Raw genomic sequence first — 26,966 nt, 5'->3', positions numbered from 1 at the left:
GGTGCTGCAGATTCGATGCAGTCTGGCTGTCCACATGGAACCTTCTAAAGCAGGGGAGTCAAACTCAAATTCATCTGGGCCGCATCAGCAGTTTGGTCACCCTCAAAGGGCCGGTCCCCCAAAAAGTACAAATGACAGAAAACTTGTACAAGGTGTACTTTAAAGCAGTATGAAACAGGACATGCATATAACAATAATGCGATAACAAAAATGGTGGGCCATCAAACACAGAGCTATGCTGCAGAAATTTAATTCCACATCCAGTACTAATTATATTGAGGTGCAGGGTTCAGTGGTAGACAGGGACAGAAGGTACAGAGCTGCCTTAGGGATGCTAGAGGAGGTGACACCATTTTGGGAAAGACATTTTAATGTGGGCTAGCAAGATAGACACGCAGTGACTAGAGGAGAGCATGGCCTGGTGTGTAAATGTCACCCTCAGTGACAGAGATCCCCACGTACAGCGACCAGCCCGAGCTATACACTACTAACCTATTTCAGTCAGCCGCCTCGCACACACGGTTACCGCTACTACCAGCAGTCCAGCACGGATCGCCAGCTGCATGATGTCCCAGTCCCAGCAACCAACCACGCTGCTCCGGCGAGTGAGTGTGCGCGGGGTGGGGGGTGGGTGAGAGGAGGTGGCCTAGGCAGGAGCTGGGACACACTGCCCCTGCATGCTATCTCCTCGCGCGGGCCACATGACGAGGTCTGGCGGGCCGGATTTGGCCCGCGGGCCTTGTGTTTGACACCCGTGTTCTAAAGTGACCCTGCAAAAATGTCCATCGCCTTGTTGGAGACAGATGCTAGTGGTCCTACTGAACAGGGCAGGACCGGGGGGGGGGGGACAATAAGAAAACACATTTATTATGCAGTATACTAAAAATGTTCTGCTCAAGGGGATGTGGTAAAGGGGGGCCAGAGATTTCTGTGTACCGGGCCCCAAGATTTCTGTTTCCGGCCCTGCTACTGAACCTTTAGCGTTTCACAGGGGAGCATGTGAAGTGACAGATTCCAGGAGTGATGTCAACCCCCCGGCAACAAGCATAGACACCTAAAATGTATTTTTCTTTCAAGGTTCAAGTCCAATTGCATTCTATAAGGGTTAATCAAACCTCTGCTGGGACTCAAAACACCCTCACTAGAGCCTGGCCACACCCCCAAGCAACGAGACCTTAGTACTGCATTACCCTTTATCAGAGGCGTAGGGAGGGCGGACACGCTCCGGGCGCAGATTGGGCACCTGGCGCCGCCGGCCCGCCCCCCCCTCAGCAAATGAGCTCTGCACTGACACTGTTCAAATATACAAGTAAGGGGCAGCGTGCGCCGGTGGCTGCTGTGCCCGGCGCCTGCGGGCTCACCCGGTCCCTGCAGCCATGGTCCCAAGAAGCTCTCCCAGAAGAGCACTCAGCACTGCGGGTGCCGCGGCGCTGACGTCATGCGAATGACCCGCCTGCATTACTTAAGTCTCTGCGCGCACAGAGACTCTAGTAGAGAGCGTGACCAGGTTCACCAGCACCGCAGTCTGAAAGAAGCACCAGTGTGGCAGCCGCCTGACTGCCACTACTGAAGCACTGCAACAGGTGAATCCTGCTTATAGTGTGTGTGTGTGTGTGTGTGTGTATGTTGCTTACATTGTGTGTGTGTTTTATTATATCTTGATAAAGGGCATAGGAGCCCAAAACTATGCCCTTTAGCAGTGTAATTGGTTATTGATTGAAGATAGTCTGCTCAGTGCTGTCCACGTGGAGGTTGATATTGTTTCCTTTAGGGGTAGTTGGCACCAGAGCCAGTTGTTTCAGTTTCGTTACAGGGTGCCATTCATATATATGTATGCATTTCCAGTAAAAAAAAGTTTTACTCATAAAGGCTGTGCTTTAAAAATCCTGCGTTTGCCACTGAATATATATCATTATTAAGGTGGATTTCTTATTTTTTTTTATAAAGCTAATTAATTATGGTAGTGAACTTATGGTAATAAAGTTGGGGATTGGTGGGGCCCGTGGCAAGAGGGGGGGTGAATCTCTCTGGTTTCTGCTGCCGCCCTGCTGTGCTGTATGTATCTTTATCTGTATATTTATTTACAGTGTCTTATATAGCGCAGCAGATTCCGTTACAGTGTCTTATATAGCGGCAGCAGATTCCGTTACAGTGTCTTATATAGCGCAGCAGATTCCGTTACAGTGTCTTATATAGCGCAGCAGATTCCGTTACAGTGTCTTATATAGCGCAGCAGATTCCGTTACAGTGTCTTATATAGCGCAGCAGATTCCATTACACCATCTTATATAGCGCAGCAGATTCCATTACAGTGTCTTACATAGCGCAGCAGATTCCATTACAGTGTCTTATATAGCGCAGCAGATTCCGTAACAGTGTCTTATATAGCGCAGCAGATTCTGTTACAGTGTCTTATATATCGCGGCAGATTTCGTAACAGTGTCATATATATTGCAGCAGATTTCGTAACAGTGTCTTATATAGCGCAGCAGATTCCGTTACAGTGTCTTATATAGAGCAGCAGATTCCGTTACAGCGTCTTATATAGCGCAGCAGATTCCGTTACAGCATCTTATATATCGCAGCAGATTTCGGAACAGTATCTTATATAGCAGAGCAGATTCCATTACAGTGTCTTATATAGAGCAGCAGATTCTGTTACAGCATCTTATATAGCACAGCAGTTTCCGTTACAGCGTCTTATATAGCGCAGCAGATTCCGTTACAGCGTCTTATATAGCGCAGCAGATTCCGTTACAGCGTCTTATACAGCGCAGCAGATTCTGTTAGTGTCTTATATAGCGCAGCAGATTCCGTTACAGTGTCTTATATAGCGCAGCAGATTCCGTTACAGCGTCTTATATATATTTCAAATGTAACTTGCCAGCACATGTTAGCCACGCCCCCAATTCATTACTGGGGGGGGCGCAAAATATGTCCTTGCTCCGGGCACCATGGCACCTAGCTACACCGCTGCCCTTTATGCCTCAGTCCAACACTGCCTAAGTGTATTTTAATTACGCATCCATTCCCATTTACCCTGCACAGAAACAAAATAACTCACCCAAATCTAACTCTCTCTATAAATGTTACATCTGCCCCACCTGCATATGGTTTTCCCATTTTGAGAACAAATTTGCACAGCGTTTAGATCTGAATAAGGGCCATACAGTATGTTAGGAGACATATAACATGCAAGTGCAAAATATACACTGGCAGTGATGCCACCTTTGGTTGTACAGTGTGAAGCATTTAATTGGTATTACTGGTGTGGCTGATGTAGTTTGTTTTATCCTATATTTGTCCAAGACATGAAAACAGATTTGATTTATATGGTATTGCAATGGATGATTTTGTTCAACTGTGTTTATTTAGTACTTAAACTTAAGTATGGATACAATTGTATTTTCCATGGTACAGTAAATGCAACATTAGCATGTACTATTAACACTGTCAAGATACATGTATTGGCATAAATTAGGTACATTACAATATCATACCTCCCAACATGACCCTCTCCAGGAGGGACAGAATGATCCTCTCTTCCTGGACTTCCCTCTTAATTTATGATTACCGTCACCTGTGTTGAAACATCTTTCTTATCCTGTGTAAAACAGATGATGGCAATCATACATTAAGAAGGGAATAAACAGAGCATGTTGGGAGGTATGCAGTATTACAATATTCTCCTGGAATCCACCTGGTTTATAATACAGCACTCTTCCCTTCTGGATAAGAGAGGCATATATGGAGCATACATACAGTATATGTTACCCTTGCTAGCGGGATGCAGCTTGCTGCAATCAGAGCAAAGTACATATATGCTTCTTGCACACTTTACATCTTGGGTACAAACTCCATCTATTTATACATTACATCAGCCTCATTGTTTAACATATCACAGAGGATAAGGATAACACATGATTGGGCTACACAACAGGTGCAGTTTTGCAGTTGCAGATGACTGCTACATAGAGTTGTCAGACACCAATCAATATTCTTTATTTAATATTTCACATGTCAAGACGTGTGTAACACAGGGTTGCCGACCCTCCCGGAATTACCGGGAGTCTCCCGAAAATCGGGTCCCCCTCCCAGCCCCCCGGAAGGGTGGGCAACCCTCCCGGAATCAGGGGGACCCCCACTGAGTCCCCCGATCGCGGCATTTAATGCCGCAATCTGCGGGTCTCAGAGGAAAAGGCAGAGCTAAAACGACACACTTGTGTCATTTTAGCCCCGCCCCCTCCATGGAGATCAGTGATTTTGGCTAATTTCTGAAATGGGGGCAGGGCTTAATGATGACACAGTCAAGCCCCGCCCCCCGAACGGGTAATAAAAGTCTCCTCTCAGGGCTTCTCCCGGAGAGGAGCATTTGAAAGTATAGAACAGTCAGCATACAGATGGATATTTGTACACAATAATAACATTCAACACTAAAACACCACTATGCTGCAGTATTTTGCTCACCGTGCCTACTTTGGCACAGACCAAGACTATGCTTTTTGGAAATTACTTTTTTCAATCACTTATAGGTCTGCGAGGTGGAGTTGGAAGTACACACGCTGACAGAGGTGAAAATGTTACTGTAAAGTGTAAAGCCTGCCTACTATCCAGGGGCGTAACTAGAACTCTCTGGGCCCCATAGCAAAATTTGAAAAGGGGCCCTCCTTTGTACAGGGTGACACACACATGGGTAGTGTGAGGATAAAAAGTGTCACAGAATGCACACACAGCGGCAGGGGGTCAAACACAGAAGGATGTAGAGGGGTACAAGGTTACACACACAGGGGTAATGAGCTACAAACACAGCAGTGACGTGCAGTGGTGGCTGTGTACAGAGAGGCACTGCTACAGCCACCACTGCACCCCCACCCCACCCCCGGCCACCGCCGACACACACACCCCCTCCTCTTTTATTTGTGTCACTTTGGCAGATGGGCAAGTTGGAAGCCCAGGATCCCACATCAGGCCATCAGCGCGGACTCCTCGTCGGCAGGCTGCTGATGGTAGTTTGGAGGAACAGCGCGTCATCTGCAGCACCAGGGACCAGCAAGCAGGGGACTGGGGAGAGGTGCTGATCCTCCCGCTGCTGAGCGGAGTGGGGACATCTATTCTATTCAGTGATGCTGGCACCTGCACCACTGGAGATGCAAACACTGGAGGGATGGCTTCCGGGCAGGCTGCGGCGGCAGGTGGGCAGACTGCCCGACGAACACCTCACTACTGTTGGCCGCGTATGAGGTGAAACAGTCGGGCTGGCCCTTGCTGCTGAAGTGTACAGGCAGACGAGTGGGAGCCGGTGGGTGAGCTGGCGGACGAGCTATGCAGCAGTACCCCATCTACAGCCCCAGGGTTCAGCGATGGGTCATGACAAGCAGGCATAGCGGTACTGGCTGGCTGCAGGCGCTGCGGCACAACCCTGTCCCTGAGGCACCTGTAAAGGTGCCGCTTGAGCTAGTATTTTTAATTGGCTTTTACAGCCCTCTGTTTGTCCCCACCCCCTGCCCGCCCTCTGCTTCTATCTATTTGTACAGGGCAGCTGGAGGCACCGCTTTCGGTGCCTCCAAAATCAATAAAAACATGATGCACAATTAAAAATGATTAGAATAATATAAAGAAGATACTTATGACATAGAATATGTGTCATAAGTATCTTCTCTGTATTATTTTAATCATTGATGACAGGGGAGGCACTGCCTCCCCTGACTACACGTCCCTGAAACACAGAGGAAAGTGGTACAGGGGGTCACACTGGGGATTAGGGGCGAGAAGATGTCATACACCTGTCACATGCCGCCCTGGCTTAGCACGTCGGGTACAGTACTCACCTGTCCGTGCCTGCCGACGGCTGGCGTGTGTCCGCTGGGGTCCTGGTTAGGTAGGCAGTGGTGGTCTTGTGCAGCTGTGAGCAGCAAGCATGGATTCTAACAGAGGTGTGACAGTCTGGCTATCAGGAGGCCGGCACTGGAGTACGGTGCCGCCATCTTGCTTGAGGGCAAAAGCAGTGTTGGCCAGGTCAGGGCTTCTCCTCCCATTCTGTCCAGTTGACCTATGGCAGTTCTTCCCTTGGTATAAAGGGGAGCTGCCTAGGTCCATCTGTGTCAGTACAACTTGTTTCCTGAGCCTGCTTGCAAGGGGAAGTTCCTGGCCATTCTAGTGCCTATGCACTGCACTCTCCAGCTGGTTGTCCCTGCTGGCCCCTGATTCCATTGCTACGGTCTCAGGTGAGTCACACGCATCAGTTGCCTTCCTTCCTGGAAATCCCTTGGCTTATCTTCATACCCTGCTGGTTTCTGATTCCATTGCTGCAGTCTCCGTTGAACCACACACATCAATCATCTTCCTTCCTGAAGATCCCTTGGCTCATCTTCAGACCCTGCTGTCCAATCTCCAATCATCCAAGGATCCAATCATCCGGTATTCTACGTCATTTAACTCCAGTGTCTGAATCATTGTTTATACAAAGGACGGCAATCCTGATTATCTTCTTTTACAAAGACAGCCATCTTGTTTACTTCTTTCAATGCAAAATACTGTTATTGTATTTATTGCCATATACCAGAGACTCTTTGCTAATTATTATACATCTATTCAAAAAGTTCAAAAAGTATTGATGCCAGTTATAGTATTCTTTGTATGAGTTCATTTATTAAACCTGCTCGTTTTACTTCAACCTCTGCTGGTCCTGCCTCGCATCCTGAGAACCGCACAACACCATCAGAACTCGCAACACCGGTAAAGGGGGATCATGGGGGTCACACATAGGAAGGATGTAGAGGGGGGGGGGGATGAGGGTGGAAGAGTAAAAAAGGTGCTACACATGGGGATAGGGTGTGCAGGAGGTAATACACCAGGGATGATTGGGGGTTGAGGGGGGGGTCTCACACACACACACACAGGAAGAGGGTAGGTGGGTCATAAGGTTTCATGCACACACAAGTGATCACACAGGATACAGGGCTCGATGGGCACTTATCAAGGAAGGGAGGCCCGTGGATTAAGACACAGGGTGAAGGGGAAACCAGGCTGGACAGACCTATGCTAAACAGCTGCACTTCATGATGGTGGCCCTATCTGGAGGCACAGTGTCATCCCTGTGCGGGAACCGGAGGCAGCCCCAGTGCTGCATACCCTCATGGTGCGGCTGCTGGTCCTGGAGGAGGCAAGGAGGTGCAGGTTCTGCTAGGCGTGGAGGGGGCGGCACAACCTCTCCGGCATCTGGGGAAGAGGGAGGTGCAGGGCACAGATGGTGAGGTACACTTCTCCGGCGTCTGTGTTGGGGAGAAGAGGGTGGCTGACATCCCGGCATCTGGGGGGAAGAGGATGTCCGCTACTCACACATCTTCAGCATCTGCGGGGGCTGCAGCTGCCGCTGCCATGGATGCCTCTGCACACAGTCATAGTGCAGTGTAATTGGGTGCAGAGGGAGCAGTGGGCCCTACCGACAGCTCGGGCCCCATAGTAGCTGCACCCTCTGTATTTCCGCCACTGCTACTATCACATTTAGATTATCCAAACTGCTTGTTTGTTCCTGTCTTAATTAAGCCCTAATACAGTGGTTCCCAAACTGTGTTCCGTGACATCCTGCGGTCCCTTGGGGGACTTGCAGAGGTGCTGTGGATTGGTGGTCCATAGCCAATTTGAATTATGCCAATGTAATAGGCAATTTGTGGACAAACAAAAATTAATCTTGTAAATGACCACATAACTTACCCTAAGGATGAGAAATAAACACAATTTTGTGGCACTGTCTAATGACATCATCGGGTCTCCCTCAAGTGAGGGTGGTGTGGGGAGCACATCCCTGGTCTTGTACTTTAAAACAGGTATGTTCTGTCTGTTATCTTTATTGATGGCTTAGTAAAGGGGCTTATACCCAAAAACATTGGCAAAAGACTGTGTGACTTGCTAGGGTCCAGCCACTACATAAAGGGGGGCAGAGAAGCAAGATGCATAACAGAATGTGGTACTTATGTATTATCTGGGCTCCCATGTTAAATGCACCCCATTTTTTCATACCCCTACTATCCAACTACGCATGGAGTTGATTTTGTATAGTGTGGCGAGCGCAGCGAGCCACCGTGCCCGAAGCGTGGTGAGCGCAGCGAGCCCCGCGAGGGGAAGCGGTCTCATAAGAAATACGGGAGCCCAGATATTACATAAGTACCCAGAATGTTAAAAAAATGTGGTCAGATCCAGGAGCCAACCACAGAGAGGTATTTGCCATGCACACTATGGGCATAGGGACCATGTTCACTATTTGTAGCAGGTGGACAACATACTAGGTTAACACCTTGGCAATTCACAGGTTTTCCAGCAGGCAACACATAGGCTTCACAATGTGGGTACACCACAGAGACCTCCAGAGTAATTCTCCCAAGCCTATTGCCTAGCTGCTAAAAGCTATTGGGAACCCTGACCCCTCTGTTCTGAAAAAAACATATAACAGGTGTTGTTAAGTAGCAGACAGTGAATCACAATAGAACTTTAGAAAACCCAGACTGGATCTAATCAGTCCTTCTGCTGCTGCTCTAAACCCTGGACTGGATATTCTACATTCACTTCATGTGGAATTATGCTGTCCATACTCCTAAACATGGGCCCTTGGTGAGAAATTTTGCACTCCCTGCCAAAAAAGTCTCTGGCGCATCCCATGTAAACGTTGGTATGGTAATCGGGTAATCTGTCCGTGGTAGTCAGTGCCGGGGGCAGGCAGCGGACATCAGATATCTGCTGGCGACCATCAAATGATGTGGGTGTTCACCCAGAGGCTGCAAATGGATGTTTATTTAAACATCCATTTGCAGGCCCTGTGTGCGAACAGACGATGCGAGGTGGGGCCGGGCGTACCACCACTCGTAAAGGTGCTAATTCGCATCTGAGCGAAACAACCAGAATAATCCCCTTTGTGTACCGCGTGACTACAGGAATGTGTTCCTCTCCATCATCAAATTTACTTTGGGTTTTTATTTTAGTCCATTTTAAATTTTTTGTAAAATTGACAATAAAATTACCTAACTTTTAAATAAATACAAAACACATCACCAAGAAGCAAAGACCATCAGGTATAATCTTTATTATCCTGGATGAATAAACAATGATAGCTTTATGACAAAATGATTAACGAAGTGAGGATCCATGTCTAGAACAGATGATGACCGCTATGGGTGAGGATCTGCAAGTAGATAGAAACACCTTTATTAACAATGCTCTTGCCACAAAGGTGCAACTTTCCTAACAGGAGAAAGCACAACTTGTGCATCTGTGTGGAGTCTATCCTCAGGATATAAGAAGATGTTCGTGTTCACAGACAGATGAAACCTTACTGCACGCAAACCTCCAGAGAGATGAGCTTCAGGCCAAGTCAGGAAGAGTTGTGCCTGTCCCCTCTTTGTACCATTTCTCTTCCTCTAACTGTACATGTAATTGAACTGTAAATCACTTAAGCACCCTGAGGCTTACACAATTTATATTACTGGTTGTTATCTGCACGCACAGCTCAGTGTTCCAGGTAAAACCACCTCTAACAGCAAAAAGGATTTATATTACTTACACAACTGCCCAAATGAGGAGGAGGAGCTTAAAGAACCCTCAAGATTTGTTCACATTTATGAAAGGACTTGTATCTGTGTACATACTATGTGACTAAATTAATAAACTTATCAGTGTCAGCAGACTCAACAAACTACTTTGTAGTGTATTAGTTTGACAGGTGCTTGGAGGGAAAAAACTGCTTAATAAACAGGCACATACATCAGCATTACTGGAGCTAACAATTACTGCTTTCCAAACACGGCACCGTTGAGTGACACTTCCAATATAAGTCTATGATATACTGTATAACAAAACCCACTTTGCTGTAGAAAGGCAGGTGTGCTGTGCAATCACTATCAGATATGGCTTCTACCAGGTAACTGTTTCTACACACCAAGAAGTAACTTTATCGCTTCAGCATCCTTCTTCATCCACCAATCACCTCCTACCCCCATCATGATGTAATAGTACTTTCCTACTTACTTAACAATACAATTGTGAAAATTAGTCAGATGTTACATGTAACATCTGCCCGGTTATCAATACGCTATTTGCCTGACAACATTTATTACCACCAGGGCACACCATCTTCTCTTTCCACTAGTGCCCACTTTACTACCATTCTCTTGGCCCAATTTTATTCCACTTCTCTATCATTCTGATTTCAAACTTAACATAGAATTTCACTAACCTTTTTACCTTCCTTCCTCCTCCTTATTGAGAATGATGTGATACTAAAGGGATTGCATCTTATTAGCCCTGCAATCTACCCTCAACAATCGCAGACAATGGGCCAAAGTCATTGTGGGAAAAAAATCCACTTTTACTGACCTCTATCAAGCTTAGCAAACCGTCCATACAATGTAGTGAACATATAGTTCTTTGCTTATCACTCAAAAAAATCTCAACCACTACTCTCCGTAGGTGAAAAAGGTGTTTCCGGGTTTCAGCTGGGGGAGAACCATCTGGTAGGAGTGACATAGGAGTGTAGCCACAATTACATCCTTTTCTGAGTCATGCTTATTTCCAATGGATCTCCTGCTCTTGTGGATGGAAAATGCTAGGACAGCGCAATGCAGACTTGTGAAGATCTACTTGTAAATTTCTCCATTGTGAGACGAATAAAGGAATTCTATCTATCTATCTACTAGTCATATTTAGCATTCGTTTTGCAAAATATTCAAATGCGACTGCATAAGGATCTGCATGCGACTCAGAACTAAGCTGAGAGTGTAGTCAAACATAAAGAAGGCCATGTACAGCAGCAGCTAGACAGATGAAAGCTGGGTCACACATGGGCCCTCATTCTGGTTGACTAGCAAAGTAGAGGATTTCACAGCTTTACGAGACAATTAAATGCCGCCCACATGAACACCCAAAAAGGAGAAAAAAAACTGCGCAATGGGAAACACTATAAATCAATAAAATTTATTATACACAATAATTGGTTGTACATAAGGTATGTGGCCACAACCTAAATATAATTAAAACATAAAACACATACATATAAAAATAATACTTTGAATAGCACCAATAAACTATACTGATTCTTAAGTTAAAGGGTAGCAAAAATTAGTATAAGCCTCAGCGGGTTAGTATTGCAGGTTAATGGATTAATTGAATATTGTGTACTTGTATCCATAAAGTCCATGCACTCAGACTATTATTGTAATTTTGCTTACGTATAGTTAGTAGATGGCAGCATGCAGAGTTGTCATTAGTGAACCATCAGGATTAGCTGAATACGGTTGTCTGGCCAGACAAAAAATATATATGTAAAAATATATAGGAGTATACCTTTGGAGACTTGTAGCAAGTTATAGTTTCTGATGCCTCCCAGTTGCTGGATCTGAATTTCCTTAGTAGGTGCAACTATGTCCGGAGTTGTAACACCAGTGGCTGTTGAAAATAAAGGCAAGTCTCCTCAGGTGCAGAGATGTCAAAGTCCTCAGTAAAGCAATAAGAAGATGGACAGTTCTTTAGTCAGTCTCTAACGCGTTTCCCCGCCTGCTGTAAGCGTCGGCGGCTTCCTCAGAGAGAGAAAAAATCAGTGAATTGTGCATCCGTTGGCACACCGAATTCACCCACATGCATGCAAATGTATATATATATGAAGTTTGAGAGTGCCATTTCTTCTTTTGTCTATTGTGTGTGTGTGTGTGTGTGTGTATGTATTTATGTATGTATATATATATATATAATATATATTAACCCCAATATTCCACCTCGTGCTAAGCCACAAAAAAATTATTTTCAATGTAGTGATTGGCTACCTTACCACAAGTTTCCCCAAGGGTTAGGGAAACACACAACCACAATGTAAACCCAATAGTAGTATGGCGCTTAAACTTAATATTAAATGTCCATAAACTGTAATCAAATGTCCATAAACTGTAATCAAAATAAAATAAAATGGGACATGTTCAATTAAACGCTGTAGTCGCTGGTTTATTTACTGGAACTGATTACAGCCTTTAACTCAGGCACTTGCGAGTAAAAAACAGCATCTGCAACCGGCCAGGAAATGTGCAGCGTGAGCTGACCATGGCACCTTGCACTTCAATTAATCTTTGAGTTTAATCAAATCCAAAAGTTGGACCATATTAATTGATAGAAGTCAAAGCTAAAGGTTTAAGTGCTATGTGTATTAAGTAGGGGTCCCATAAGTTTAAAACCAGCAATTAACTTAGTCCATAAAAACCGGTGGCAGGTAAATGGTTCCTCTCCCCTCCTCTGTTATGGTAAGACAAGGTTAGTCACACATACATGTATAGTTTCTTATCTACATGTTTTATAGCTTTAAAATCAGATCAACTTTTATCAGGATTAATCACGGTTTTAGCTATCTAATATGAAGATTGTTTATATACTAGAAGTATTTGTGCCTTTTTTTTTTTTACATTTGTTCACATTTTACTTTCTTACATGAGCTTTTTTGGCTGCTTTATACTACAGGCACAATCGTTTCCATAAGCAGCATTACGCATTAAATTTTTGCTAATTCTACATTGAAATATTTCAGTGTGAACTGTAATTCTATAGTACTTTCATGGATTCCAGATTCATTTCCCGGGCCACTGCAGAAACTTTTTTGAACATAGTACCGCAGACACCAGTAAACACATTTTCAACACTGTGATCATTTTATATGTTCCTTTCCTTTTTTTTACCTATAATCAATTTTTTTATAATTTTTTTATAAATAAAATGTTGAAAATGTGTTTCCTGGTGTGGTGAGTTATTCTTTTCCATTTGGGCAATTTACAGGCAGTGGGTAAGTGGCTTGACCCACTTTAAGTCGACATCTGAAATAGGTCGACATGTCTTATGTCAACAGGGTTGGAAGGTTGACACAAGCATTAGGCCAACATTAACAATTATGTGGAAAATACCCTTCTTTGTCCATACCTTTTATTTGTCTATTACCAGTTAAGAAGTGATGCTCCTAACATATTATCTAAATCGACAGATGTGGAAAGAGCTATAGGTTTAAATATGATGGTTAGACAGTACCCAGAATTTCCCTGAATTCATCTGGGGGTCGAGCTTTCAACTTTGTTGCTCCAACTCTGTGAAACTCTCTTCCTGGCACAGTGCGAGATGCCCCCGCTGTAGAATCCATTAAAAATAGACTAAAGACATACTTATTTACTCAAGCATTTTACTGATATCTACTGTTAAGCTTGTTTTGTATTTTGAGCTATAAAGACAATGGTAAAGCACTTTGGGAGAAAAGTGCTATATAAATATCATTATTATTATTTAGATTATATCTGCATCCAAAACGGGCATTTAATTTAGATAATCTACAGACAGGTACGGAAAGTGGCTCTAGACCTGCCCCATGTCACTTTACCTACACTTCTTTCTTCTTCTTCGTGCCTTAATAAAACCCTAGTGTCAGCCTCTCTCATGGAAATGAAATCTAAACTATTGCATTAAGCATATTACACCCCAAAAGGGAGATTACTCATTTGTACAGTTACTGACTCAAATTGTTTTAAATGTGCTGCACCTGATGCAGATTGATTTCACTGTATATGGGATTGCCCAGAGGTTCATGCCTTTTGGTTGACTGTAGTCTATGTATGATATTTCCTTTTCTCCTACACCTGAGTGGGCCCTGTGGGACATATACACCTCTTCAGACTGCACTCGTCCTTTGTCTGGACAAAGGATATTCCTTTCTAAACTAACAGTAGCAGTGCGTAAAACGATATTGTCCCAATGCATCCCAGAGTAATCCATTGCTATTTGGTTACCCCATGTTACACTTTTTTCCTCCTCCATAAAAGTTTCTCAGAGGAACGAGTGTTGATCTCATGGTACAATCTTAAATTACTGGCTACATACAAGGGCGTAACTACCATAGGTGCAAGGGGTGCAGCTGCTATGGGGCCCAGAGCTGAAGGGGGCCCATCTTTGCTGTCTAAGTATATGTTTTACATACATTTATCACCATCAGTTGCTAAATAGGGGGCCTTTACAAACTTTTGCTATGGGGCCCACGATTATCTAGGTACGCCTCCATACATAGCACCCCTGTCCATATCGGCGCTGCTATCTATATGATAGCAGGCCGAATGTATGAACGATCAGCATCGCTGACTGTTCTGCCCTATGCTGGTTTTGGGTTTGCCAGCAGCAGCCTGGCAAAGCCCTATTTCAACAGCAGGGAGGCCGCTGTCCCTGATATTGGCTCTGGGCTGTGCTGGGGATCTCGAGATCCTGCGCATGTCCAGTCCAGCCGGCCGGGGGAAAGGAGACAGCGCATCAGTGTAAACTGATGCGCTATCTCCAGGAGGGGACATCGACGGAGGGGGGAGTAAACGCTTCCCCCCTTCGGCAGACAAGATGTTGATACATCTTGTCGGTCTCCCCTCCTGCTTCGCCTCGTTAATGAGTATTATAGTGCTGCTATAATACATCTGCACCAATATGTGCTAATATTATGATAAAAAAAATATGGATACAGAATTGTCACCTAAACAATTGTACAAGCGTCATAATATGGAATTGCCACATTCGTAATGCAACATATCAAACTTGTTAAAGGGGTTCTATAAATAAAAAATAAAATTGAAAACCACAGAACACAAAATATTCTCGTAATTTACCAATTTATGTAACTTTATTCATAAAACTATTTGTAGGGGGTTACATTTTACTTTGAATATCCAGTGCTACTATACAATTTTCAGAACAGATTTGAGATGTGCAATTGAGCAAGACTGCCACCTTTTGTATTAAAGCCTTCATTACATGCTCTAGGTGTTTCAGTGACAGGTTAAAGTTTATTAAATGGGGAAATATTAAAAAGTAACAATGCAGAATATCAATAGATTTATTGGTATAGCTATCGCTTCACAATATACAGCATATTGTAAATGTCCCAAATCTGGCAACTAACATACCCCACTGCTTATGTAGGTTTACATGCAGGTGTTAATACATTTCAGGACCATGTGTCACAAATATGAAATAATAAAATGTTGTAGTTGTAATATTCATATTCCAAGAATTCTAAGCTAAAAAGGCAGATGTAAGGGGGGTGATTGGAAGGGGTATTACTCTTCCTCCATAATACTATACATTTTTGTAATCTTTTAATATATGGGAAATAGGCAAGTGTAAAATCTACCAATATACTAGACCGTGCACTCCTGCACTGTCCATGTGCACAATATGAGGTTGTGTTTAGATGAACCTGTATTATTATTCCTGATACAAGGAGAGGATAAGTTGACCCCAGTGTAATTGTGCCTCTGTACAAATCATTGGTTAGACCGCACCTCGAATACGCAGTGCAGTTCTGGGCCCCGCACTATAAAAAGGACCTCACAGAATTAGAAAAAATCCAAAGAAGAGCATCAAAGCTTATTAGAGGAATGGAGAATTTAAGCCAGGGCTCGACAAATCCCAGGGGCCAGGTCGCCATGGCGACCAGATTCTGCTTCCTGGCGAGCAGATTTTTTTACAGGGAGGAAGCAGAATCTAGTCGTGGGCAGACTAGCAGCAGCGTGTGGAGCGCTGACTGACCCCCGGCAGTGTAGCGGTCCTGCTACGTGATTGTGCGGGGCACCGCGCATCCATTTTCCTCATTATTGGTGTGCCCCATAACTGTTGCTGATAGGCTGAGCGGCGCAGGGGGCGGGATGCGGCTGTCAGAGCTGTGCTGACAGCCGCTCTCATTATAGGTCAGCGGGGCGGTACGCGGCTGGCAGCACGGAGTGACACACTGCTAAACAGAGCAGCGTGTAAGCTCCTGCATTCACTCCCCCCAGCGCGACGAGATGCTGCTACTACTGCTGGCTGACACGCTGCTAAACTCTCAGAGCAGCGTGTAAGGCTCTTTTTTCACGTGTGACTGTGCCCCCAGCTTCTCCTTCTACAGTACACTCTGAAGTCTCTGTCTACAAGGTGAGCCTCAGCCAACCTATGCCCAGGCCAGATATTATGGGTCTCTTATTGGGAGGGAAATGCGCATTATTTAAAAAATCCCCAGCGCCACCCCAACCAATCACCACAGCCAGCAATTTGTTAATTTGTTCACTGCCTAAGACGTTTCACCTCTGCCCGTGCCCGCCCTGCCCTGCACCAACCTGAAGCAGACGCCGGACACTAAGTCCCTGCAGAGCTGCCACTCCCCTGGCTCTCCGGCTACCTGGACCTGAGCCTGTACAGCAAGGTAGGCAGCAGCTACACTCATACGGGAGCTTAGCAAGCGCCCCCACCATCCCCTGCCAGAACACCTCCACTCATCCGGGGCACCATTCAGCCCCCAGCAGTGCTCCTTGCTGCTGGATGAGCGGTGGCTACACGGCTTCCAGCCTGGGATCTGGGCACACAGGGTCACAGGCGACACTAGGGCACACGGGGTCACAGGCGACCCTAGGGCACACAACAGGGCATTGGCTATAAATAGGATGCATGTACTACACTTGCTCAAAAAGCACCCAAGTGTGTGGGTAACAGTAGAACACAATAAGGCACAGGTGACCTAAAGGTACATGGGTAATACTAGTACACAAGAGGGCATGGGTGAGTAAGCTGCAAGGGGGCACAGGGAACACTAGGATGCAGAAGGCAAAGGGCGACACTAAGATGCCCTCTTGCATCTTAGTGTCGCCCTTTGCCTTCTGCATCCTAGTGTTCCCTGTGCTAAATGGGTTAGCCTCAAATATTAAGTATCAGGAGGGACCACAGCAGCAATCTCAGATTCCTGCTGCGATCCCTCCTATCCTGGCGCCAGCAGCATCTCCCATAGGTTTCTAGGGAATGCAATGCTGCCCAGGTCTCGGGTCTGCCGCATGCAAGAGGGCATGCGGCAGACCCGAGACCTGGGCAGCATTGCATTCCCTAGAAACCTATGGGAGATGCTGCTGGCGCCAGGATAGGAGGGATCGCAGCAGGAATCTGAGATTGCTGCTGTGGTCCCTCCTGATACTTAATATTTGAGGCTAACCCATTTTTGGGGATATAACTGCAAATATTATATGATAAATGGGCCCACTTTTTGTACCATGTGAGGCGTTGTGCGCTCCCGTGCATCGCACAGTACAAAAAGTATGTGCAGCATGCTGTAGCGCATCGCATCGTGTATGGACACCCTTAGTTTGTCTGGCTCCTACAATTTCATCCTGGCTCCTAGATTTTAAAAAAATTGTCAAGCCCTGATTTAAGCTATGAGGAAAGATTAAGCAATTTGGGACTATTTACACTAGAGAAAAGACGTTTAAGGGGGGATATTCTCAACATGTATAAATATATTAGTGGCCAATATAAGGAACTGGCAAACACCCTTTTTTCTACTAGAAAGGAATCTAGGACGCGAGAGCATGAGTTTTGATTAGAAGAAAAAAGATTTTGTTCAAGTAGAAGAAAAAATTTCTTTACAGTCAGAGCAGTCAAACTTTGGAACTCTCTTCCTGGAGAGGTGGTGTCGGCAGACACTATAAATGCGTTTAAAATAAGGTTGGATAAACATTTATTGGTTAAATACATCCATGGGTACGAATAAGTAACATAATCTGTCTTTAAAATATCAGAACATACTCTACAACAAGGGATAAGCTACTATAAACATAGTCTTTATTCAGCCTCACCTACTATGTAACTATGTGTAGGTACGGATGTGCAAGAAAACACCTGGAGATGAGGTCTATTTGGCATTTTCAGATACTCCATACCTGAATGGAGGGATATCTTTTGCAGGTCCTGAAGGCATGGTGGACAGGGCTGCCATTAGGAATTTTGGGGCACAGGACTGATTTTCAGTCTGGGCCCCAGCCCCCCCCCCCCCCCCCCACCTCAGTTGACTTAACGGCCCCAGCTCCCCCATCCCCTCTTCCACTGTGCTGCGCTTGATGCGATGAATGAAGCAGGTCCGGGAGCGCAGGCTTCTTTAACTCAGGACGCAGGCGGACAATTAAAATGCAGCTCCGGCTGGTGAGCCAATCGGAGCTCACGTACCGGCAGCAGCTCTGATTAGCTAAAGGTACGCAAGCCTGATCGGCTCGAAAGCATGTACCGCATTTTAAATGGCTAAGTTGAAGAAGCCTGTGCTCTGGAACCTGCTTCATTCAGCACTCTGAGCGCAGCGCAGGCAGCACAGCGGAGGCAGTCGAATGGGGGAGGGAGAATGCTGTGTAAAAAATTAGCTGCCCGGGCCCTTCCATATCTATCACAGAGGATGGGCCCGGGACAACTGTATCCACAGCACCCCCCTGATGGTGGATAACATCAGCAGAACACATCAAAAATATATTATAAGTAAAAAAGCTGGCTTTGGAGTGCAAAATAAAGCACAAAGGAGCATATTAAATATTAGCCAATAGTACTCACTATGATGATAGAATGAGAAAAGCAAAAATAGAAGAACATTAATAAAAAAAAAAAAAAGAGGTGGAGAACAAAGCAGCAAGGACTAGTCCTACTTGTCCTAAGGACAAGTCGGACCCAATTTTCCCTGAGCTTTCCCGGCAGCTCCATGGGAGAGCTCACTTACGATTTTCTCATATTTTTTAAAGCAACGGGGCGGCAGCGGTGGATCCCGGGCAGCAGCGAGTGCCGCAATGAGTGCCCAGGGATGAACATGCAGCAGCGAGTGACCAGGGGTAACCGTGCAGCTGTGGGTCCAGGGCAATGTCCGCAAGCGCTGAGCAGCAGGTGCCGGATGGGAAGCAGCTCCATAATTTAAAAGAACATCAAAAGACAGGCCGGTTGATTGACTGAGAGATCTTTCTCAGCCGCTGATTGGCTGAGAGTTGCTGCGTCCACGCTCGACACCTGCCACTCAACACTTCCCAACACTGCCCAGGAGCCACCCCTGCATGGTTACCACCTCTGCTCCCCCACCCTCGGGTGCTCAGCGCAGCCCGGCACCCACTGCTGCCCATACGTGCACATAGGTGTGTGCCAGTGGTGCTTCACCGATGGCACACACCTACAGATCGGACCCAACACATCATGGGCCCCAAAAAGCACCCGCGATGTGCCACTGATGGGTCCGATTTGATAGATTGAACCTGCAGTGGGTTCAATCTATAGGGTCTGACCCAATGCGCATGGGACCGTGCATTGGATCAGAGGGGATGTTAAACACATCCAATTGGGGCAGATTTCTCGTCCCAATCCGCCGGGATGGGGTGAAATCGATCCAAATTGTACTAGTGTTTGGGGGCTTTAACACTGTATATAATAATCATGTATCTTTTTTATAACATTTTACGGATCAAATTAAATCAGAATAAAAAAACTTTTAAACTATTTTTATAATTTAAATGTTTAATATACAGCATGGGCCTCATTCAGATCAAATCGGTACTGTGTGCATTCACACGCAGTACCGATGTTGCGCGTCTGCGCATGCGCTGGCGGGTATCTGCGCATGTGCAGGCACATGGTGCGTGCACCCACGGCGTGGGGGGGGGTGGTCGGGGGGCGCCGGGCTGCCCCATTACCATATGGGAACACCCAGCGTTCCATGGGCGTTCCCATGAGAACGCTGGGCTTTCTCATGGTAATGAGGCAGTGACGCGGGTGTGGGGGGCTGGCAGCTGACATCACCGGATGTCAGTTGCCCGTCCATATCCACGCCAGCGTGCACGCAAATGTACGCAACTGAAAAGTCACTTATATATGCGTGCACGCTAAACATCATTCGATGGTCGGTGACCATCGAAAGATGTGGGCGGTTACCCGAGCCATGCGAATGGATGTTTATGCAAAACATCCATTCGCAGCTGTTTGGGCGAAGCTGCACTTTGAGGGGGCGGTCGTTCGCCGGGCGGGTTTTGGTGGACTCGCAAGGCTGCAAATTCGCAGCCTTTCGAGTAACCCCCTATATTACAGACATATACATATCTCAAAAACTAGAGCCAATTGAAAAATAAGCATGTCATATTCATGATCAGGAGCACAAAACATCAACATCAAAAGAATGACTATTCCCCAGTGCTATGTGGCCTTAACTGCCAAATGGGCTTTGTTCGGTATTCTCCCCAGATGGCTCCTAATTTCAAAAGGAGGAAGACGCTGTTATTATATTATATGTCAGCACAGCTGCCGAAAATCTGTTTTACGTATGTGGATTCATCCCGAGCCTGCCACAGTAATTCTTTTCAAATCTAAATTGTTTTCCCTTTTTTGTATGGCTTGGGAGGAGGTAGTGCAAGAAAAAGAGGCCAAAACTAGACAATTCTTTGAAATGTAGGGAAGTTTCATTGTGGCTTTTTCAACAGATATTCAAACCCAAATTCCATATGTAGCACCTCCTGGTATCTTCTGCTAATGATTGAGGGAAAGCCTGCAATTGCAGTATAATGGTGGGGGTTGGGGGAGCAAACATTATAATGTTAAGTTCCATATGATTTCATCATACCTCCCAACTTTAGTAGTCCAGCAGTCGGGACGCTGCTGCTGTGCGCCGGAGGCGCGTTGAAATTTTCGGGGGCGTGACCTAATTTGGGGGCGTGGCCTATACTCGCGGCTCTCCCACGAGGCCACGCCCCCATTTTGCCACTATGGGGGCATGACCCAGAGGCTCTGTGAGCCTCTAGCCATGCCCCCAGCCCCCTGGCTGCGGGAATAGACGCTGTGCGCATGCGCACAGCGTTTATTCCCCGCTGCTTAGCAGCTGACAGGGGGGACTCCCAACAGCCCCCCCACACCGCAGGACACTGCCGCCCGCGGGTGGGACAGCGGGACAGGCCCTGACAATCGGGACTGTCCCAATAAAATCAGGACTGTTGGAAGGTATGTTTCATTATAAACCTTTGTATTGATTTGCTTGTTGTCTATTGGGCCCGATTCTGTTCATTTTTATCTTTTGAAAGTGATTACTTCCATCAATATCTCAGTCATACTTAAATGGTCTGTTTATACTTACTATGTTGGACCTTTTTTACTCACGATTATGTACAAACTGTGATGCATTATGTTCATTGTACTATGATTTCCACATTGCGTCAATAAAAAAAAATAATAATAGAGGAGGTAATCCTTGGTTGCCCAGGGAATTTGTTACTTGGGTGGGCAGATATGGTATCTAGTGCCAGCAGTAATGTAAAAAAAACCTCCAGGAGTCAATCCCAGAGTGTCCACTAGATGGTGCAGAAGTTACTCTGTAGCTAGTTTGAGAACATTTACAGTGAGCAATAGAATGAGGGATGGAGACCGATGCCTTGAAGTTTCACAGTGCAGGATAAGTGGTATTTGGCTGTGAAGGTGTGGATCATTGGCTCTTCCAGAGGAAACAGTATGAAATCCCGGCGGTCGGGATCCCGTCGTTCAAAATCCCGACGCCGGAATCCCGACCGACGAAATCCCGACAAGGGGGGGACGTGGATCGCCCCCCTTGCGGGCACGCTGCGCTCGCCGCGCAGCGGGCCCGGTGCCTCGCTACGCTCGGCACACTAATTTATTCTCCCTCCGGGGGTGTCGTGGACACCCACAGAGGGAGAAAGTGTCGGGATTTCGGCGTCGGGATTCTGAACGCCGGGATCCCGACCGCTGGGATTTTAACTGCATCCCCTTCCAGAAACAGGCTGACCCCATATGGTTGGCGTGCACTAGGTCCAATCTAGGTAAATTTTTTGGACCTACTGCAAAAAATCTACAGGGTCAGTGGGTTGACATGAAAAAGGTAGACACCGCAAAAGGTTTACATTGTAAAAAGGTCAACAGTAGAATGGTTGACACAAAAAAGGTTGACATGTTTTTGGGGTTTTATAAATGTAACCGCATGTAAGCAAAATTAGTGCATACTCCCAACTGTCCCGCTTTTCACGGGAACGTCCCTTTTTTGGGGGTGTTCCCACATCCTGCCCTGGGCTGGCAGTGTCCTGCGGCGGGGGGCAGTTGGGAGACCACCCTGTCACCAGTAAATAGACCCTGTACGCATGCACACATCCTCTATTCCTGCAGCCAGAGGGGCTGGAGGCCTGGCTAGCAGCTCACACAGCGATGAAAACGGGTTAGTAGCCTCGTTAGAGGGTTGCGAGTATAGGCCATGTCCCCTTACTGCTAGGCCATGCTACCAAAATTTCAGTCGCAGGACGTAGGCACATGCAGTGTCCCTCTTTCCATCACTACAATATTGGGAGATATGTTAGTGTACTGTATACAAATAAAGTTTAGAGTGTCTCACCCAGTGCGCACTAGCAGCTAGGGTATGTGTTCCCCCAGGGTGTTTCTCAGGCACCCCAAAGAATATAGATCAATCTGCAAAAGTTGGGGTCACCCACCACCAGTGCTAAATAAGGTTACTTCCCTTTTTGTAAGTTTGACAATCCTTTCAAAGGTCGGTATCACTCCCAGCTCCTTCCACTCAGTAGTACATGTAAGAAGAGCATATAATTCTCATAGTGCATACCGTTTAATTTTTACACACATAAATCATATACAAAGGAAGAATATACATCACAAACACTGTTACAATAAAAGTAGTTTCACACACACATAAAATCCAATGGTGGGGGCGTGGCCTAGCAGCGGAGGAGACCGCACGTTATCCTGGGGAGCTCCGACACTAACTCCCCCAAAGTGCATCCTCTGAGCCCACAAAACAGCCGCCCAGCCTCTGCATACCCATCCCCTCCCTGTGGAGACCCCTCCGGTACCGTGTGGTGGGAGCTGCGGAGTCGGGGACGCCTCCACCGGCGTCCTGCGGATTGCGGCCTACCACTGCACGGAAGCCGCGGCCTCAATTTAGAGAGACACCCGGCGGCGGAGCTCCGGGCCGAATTCGCGAGCGCTGGGAACCCGCAGAAGCTGCCAGACTGACAGAAACGGAAGGAGAGGTGAGCGGTATCCCTCCTTGACTCACCCCAACTCACCCCTGAGATCACCTGCCCCGCAGAGCCCCAGGACCGGAGTTATTCAGGTAGAAGCCCTGCTCCCTGCAAACGAGCAGCGGCCATCTTGAATACATCCTCCAGAGACCAGCAGTAATCTGCTACCCTGTGGGCAGCAATCACGCTCACCTACCCGTCCTGTGATAGCAATTACCTGACAGCACTGCATTATACACACCATGCACAGAGAGAGAAACTCCCATTGAGGTCAGTTCTGGTGTACCAGTGATACAGGCAGTACCACAATCTAAGGAGATCTTAAATAAATAAATATACCTCCCCTCTGTCTCACCTGTGGCACTGTGCTTGAGTATATTCTTGGTCTGACTATAGGGATCATATTGAAGAAAATACTATCTGGAGAGTGAGATACCTTTGTTCCAGTATCACCCTTCATTGCATTGTGCTCCATTTCCCCTTTGCTGAGCCTGTAGTGCCACCTAGTGGTGAATTCCTTTATCACACTCGAACAACATATACAGCCTCCACCCACCGCAGTATTTTACTGGCAGCATAAGTTTCACAATAAATCTAGACCCACTGCTATAAACTGTATCGGTTCTCTCTCACCACTTGCGGCTTACAACCGCAATAAGACAAAAACCTCCCCTGGGAGAAGACCCTCTCTGTATACAAGACACTGCACAGACCGTCACAAAGCCGAATTACCTGCAAGTGCCGTCCGACAAGAGTGAAGCCTAAGGTGGGCACTACACCTTTCCACCACCCCTAATTCACCTGACCAGCCTTATGTGACCTTACGCGGTCAGTTCACCGTGTGCCGACCATGACCCCCTGACCACCCCACCCACACACTATGGGGAACGGGGCGATGTGACCACCCCCTGGAGATCCACCTCTTCCTACAACATAGGCAAAATTACTCTCAACCATTGTGTCACCTAAATCCCTATGCCCTAAGCATATGATTTCTCTGTATTACCAAACTTCCTATGGGAAGAACTAGGAAAGCGGGGCAGACCCCGGGCACCAAGAAACCTGGTGACACAGCGTCCCAGTCGAGTCTGTACCGTTATCTTGCTCCTGACCAAAGCACACAAGGAGACGACTCCTGCTCTTCTGAGCCTCCATACACGTCCTCAGTTAACTCCAACACCATGGCCCTCTCAGCGCCCACAAACTCCGACGTGATAGGAGAGGTTACAATGGCGGACGTTCTGACACACCTACGCTCTCTTCCTACCAAAAACGACCTCCCCACCAAACAAGACTTCAATGACTTGGAGAAGAAAATAGGGGCTACGGTCAAAGCAGAGATCGCCACTCTCCAAGCAGATATTGGCCAAATCACCCACCGAGTGTCAGATATAGAAGATCACATAGGAGCCATTGATTCCACACAGTGCAAACTGCAAGAAGTGGTCGCCATCCACGCACAAGAAATGAGGGCGATGCAGCGCCGCCTAGATGATCTGGACAACAGGGGGCGTCGGAACAACTTGCGGATACGAGGAGTCCCAGAAGATGTACAAGGCCCAGGCATAATCGATGCCCTCACCAAAGTTTTCAATGAGATCACTGCTGCCCCTTCAGATAATACAATCCTCTTTGACAGGGCCCATAGGGCACTACGCCCCAAAGGGCTCAGATCAGAGGCGCCCAGGGACATTATTTGTCGTCTTCATTACCATCACGAAAAAGAAGAAATTCTTAGTAAAGCTCGCAAATTGGACGGTATTGAGTTTAATGGCTCCAAGATTCAGATATTCCCCGACCTTTCCTGGAACACTCTTCAACAAAGGCGTCTGCTTGCCCCACTTACAGACTCACTTAAACAAAGAAACATCAGATTTAGGTGGGGATTTCCTTTGAGTGTTCAAGCCTCCCATGAAGGTCGCCAAGTTACCCTTCAGCTACCTGATGACCTGGATAAATTCTGCTCAACGCTTGACATACCTGTGCCGACGCTTACAGAATGGTCTCAACTACACTCTCGCTTCGACCCTCCACCAATACAGGCCTCGGGACCACAGTGGGTACCTGTTCGGCATCGAAAAACTGCTGCCTCCCTCCAAAAGTCTGGAGAGACACTTTCGGCTACATGAGGTGCTGTGGCAGTTTTAGATAATGTTGATATGTTACTGATATCTAAGTAGGAGACTGTCAGTGTTCTGTCCGGACCCTGTTCTACTGGGCAGTCAGTCTCCTGCTTATCACACTACACTATAGTATTTTTACTAATTTCTAACTTAAGCCTTTCGTTGCAGTTACTCTTTTTATACTGAGAGGCATAGTTTTGTTTACTAAGTTATCGACAATATTACAATTTGTTGCTTTCATAGGTTTCCTATGTTGTATTCTTGTATTTATCTTATTCTCTAGGGGGTGGCATAAGCCACCTGACCCCAGTTGGGTCGTTCCGCGCTCCGACTTGGGGCATGGGTTCATGGTATGTCCCCATGCCATCCAACAGCGGACATTTTCTTTTCTTATTCATTACTACTTATGTTCTAATGGCTATTGCCATACTCAATGCCTTTTTTCTTCGCTTCTTATCTATGTCTTCTATCACCCCTTTGTTCTTCCCTTTATTTCTCCCTCCCCTGTCCAACCTGTGTCATAAACTTGACGTTTCCTGGTTTCTTTCCTGGTGCAGACTGTCTAGCTCCACACCCCCCTACTTGAGACTTCTATTTGATGCCTCCTTCGAAACACCACACTACTTATGGCCCCCATGACTTAAATGGACATTAAAATATGCTCATTTAACGTCAAGGGCCTGAACATACCTGAGAAGCGATCCACACTGTTACGTGAACTACGCTCAGACAAAGTAGATGTGGCTTTTGTGCAAGAGACGCATTTTAAACAACTGAAGTCTCCAAAACTAGGTAACTATTACTTCCCACATGTATATTGTAGTAATAACCCCTTGAGTAAGTCCCTTAGTGTCGCAATTATCCTATCCCGTAAACTACCTGTGACAGAACTTGCTCATCACTCCTTGATAGAGGGAAGGTGCCAGGTCCTGACCTGTAAGATCTATAACCAAAAATATACTTTCGTCAATGTTTACTCCCCTAACTGCGGCCAGAGACAATTTTTAAGTAGAGTACTTCGTCTTATGGAACCCCTGAAGGAAGGCTTTCTGGTGGTCGGGGGTGACCTCAACTGGCCTTTAGATCCCTCTCTGGACTCTTCCTCTAGATCCTCTCGTCCTTTGTCAAGAGATCATAGGAAGATCCGACAAATACTACACGAATACCAGTTAATAGACCTTTGGAGGATTCACCACCCGACTACCAGGGACTATACCTTTTTTTCTCCCCCTCATGATGTGTATACCCGTATAGATTACTTCTTGGTAGATCATAGATCTTTGCAATATTTCCCCCATAGCTCTGTAGGTAATATCACATGGTCCGACCATGCCCCAATATTTGCTTCTATAAGCCCTCCTAGCTCATATCCAAAACCATGGTCATGGAGGCTCAACGAACTCCTACTACAGGACCCCCGGTTTAAACAAGATATACAAAACGCCATTACGGAATTCATCTCCCTCAATGAAACACCCAATATTTCAGCTATGACGATATGGGAGGCACATAAATGTGTTATTAGGGGAAAGTGTATTCAATTGGGATCACAATTGAAAAAAGAGAGACTGGCACAACGACAAAACCTGCTCACCCGTATTCAAACGCTAGAGTTGGCCCATAAATCTACATCAGACCCAAAAGTCCTACTAGAACTCACAGCAGCCAGATTAGACTTTAAAAAATTCCTTCAAAATAGAATCAAAATAGACATGAACAAATGTAGACACAAGTATTATCTGTGGGGAAATAAGCCAGGTTCTATGCTAGCTAGAGCTCTTCGAGCTCAAAGAGCTCAAACCTATGTACACGCTATACGTGACGCAAAAGGGAATATGGCTTCCACCTTTCCTCAGATTGCTGCAGCCTTTCAAGAATTCTATACAAACCTATACAATTTACGAGCAGACCAACCTTTGGGCTCGCCTCCGGCTCTTGGGGAGACTGTAGGGGACTATCTGTCCTCAGTTGGCTTTCCGAGGCTTGGGGAAGATGACCTAAAATCACTAGAACTCCC

This window comes from Crinia signifera, chromosome 4 (assembly GCF_055691185.1).
Source record: "Crinia signifera chromosome 4, ASM5569118v1, whole genome shotgun sequence".
Classification (NCBI taxonomy): domain Eukaryota; kingdom Metazoa; phylum Chordata; class Amphibia; order Anura; family Myobatrachidae; genus Crinia; species Crinia signifera.
Note: the sequence above shows the minus strand (reverse complement) of the source record.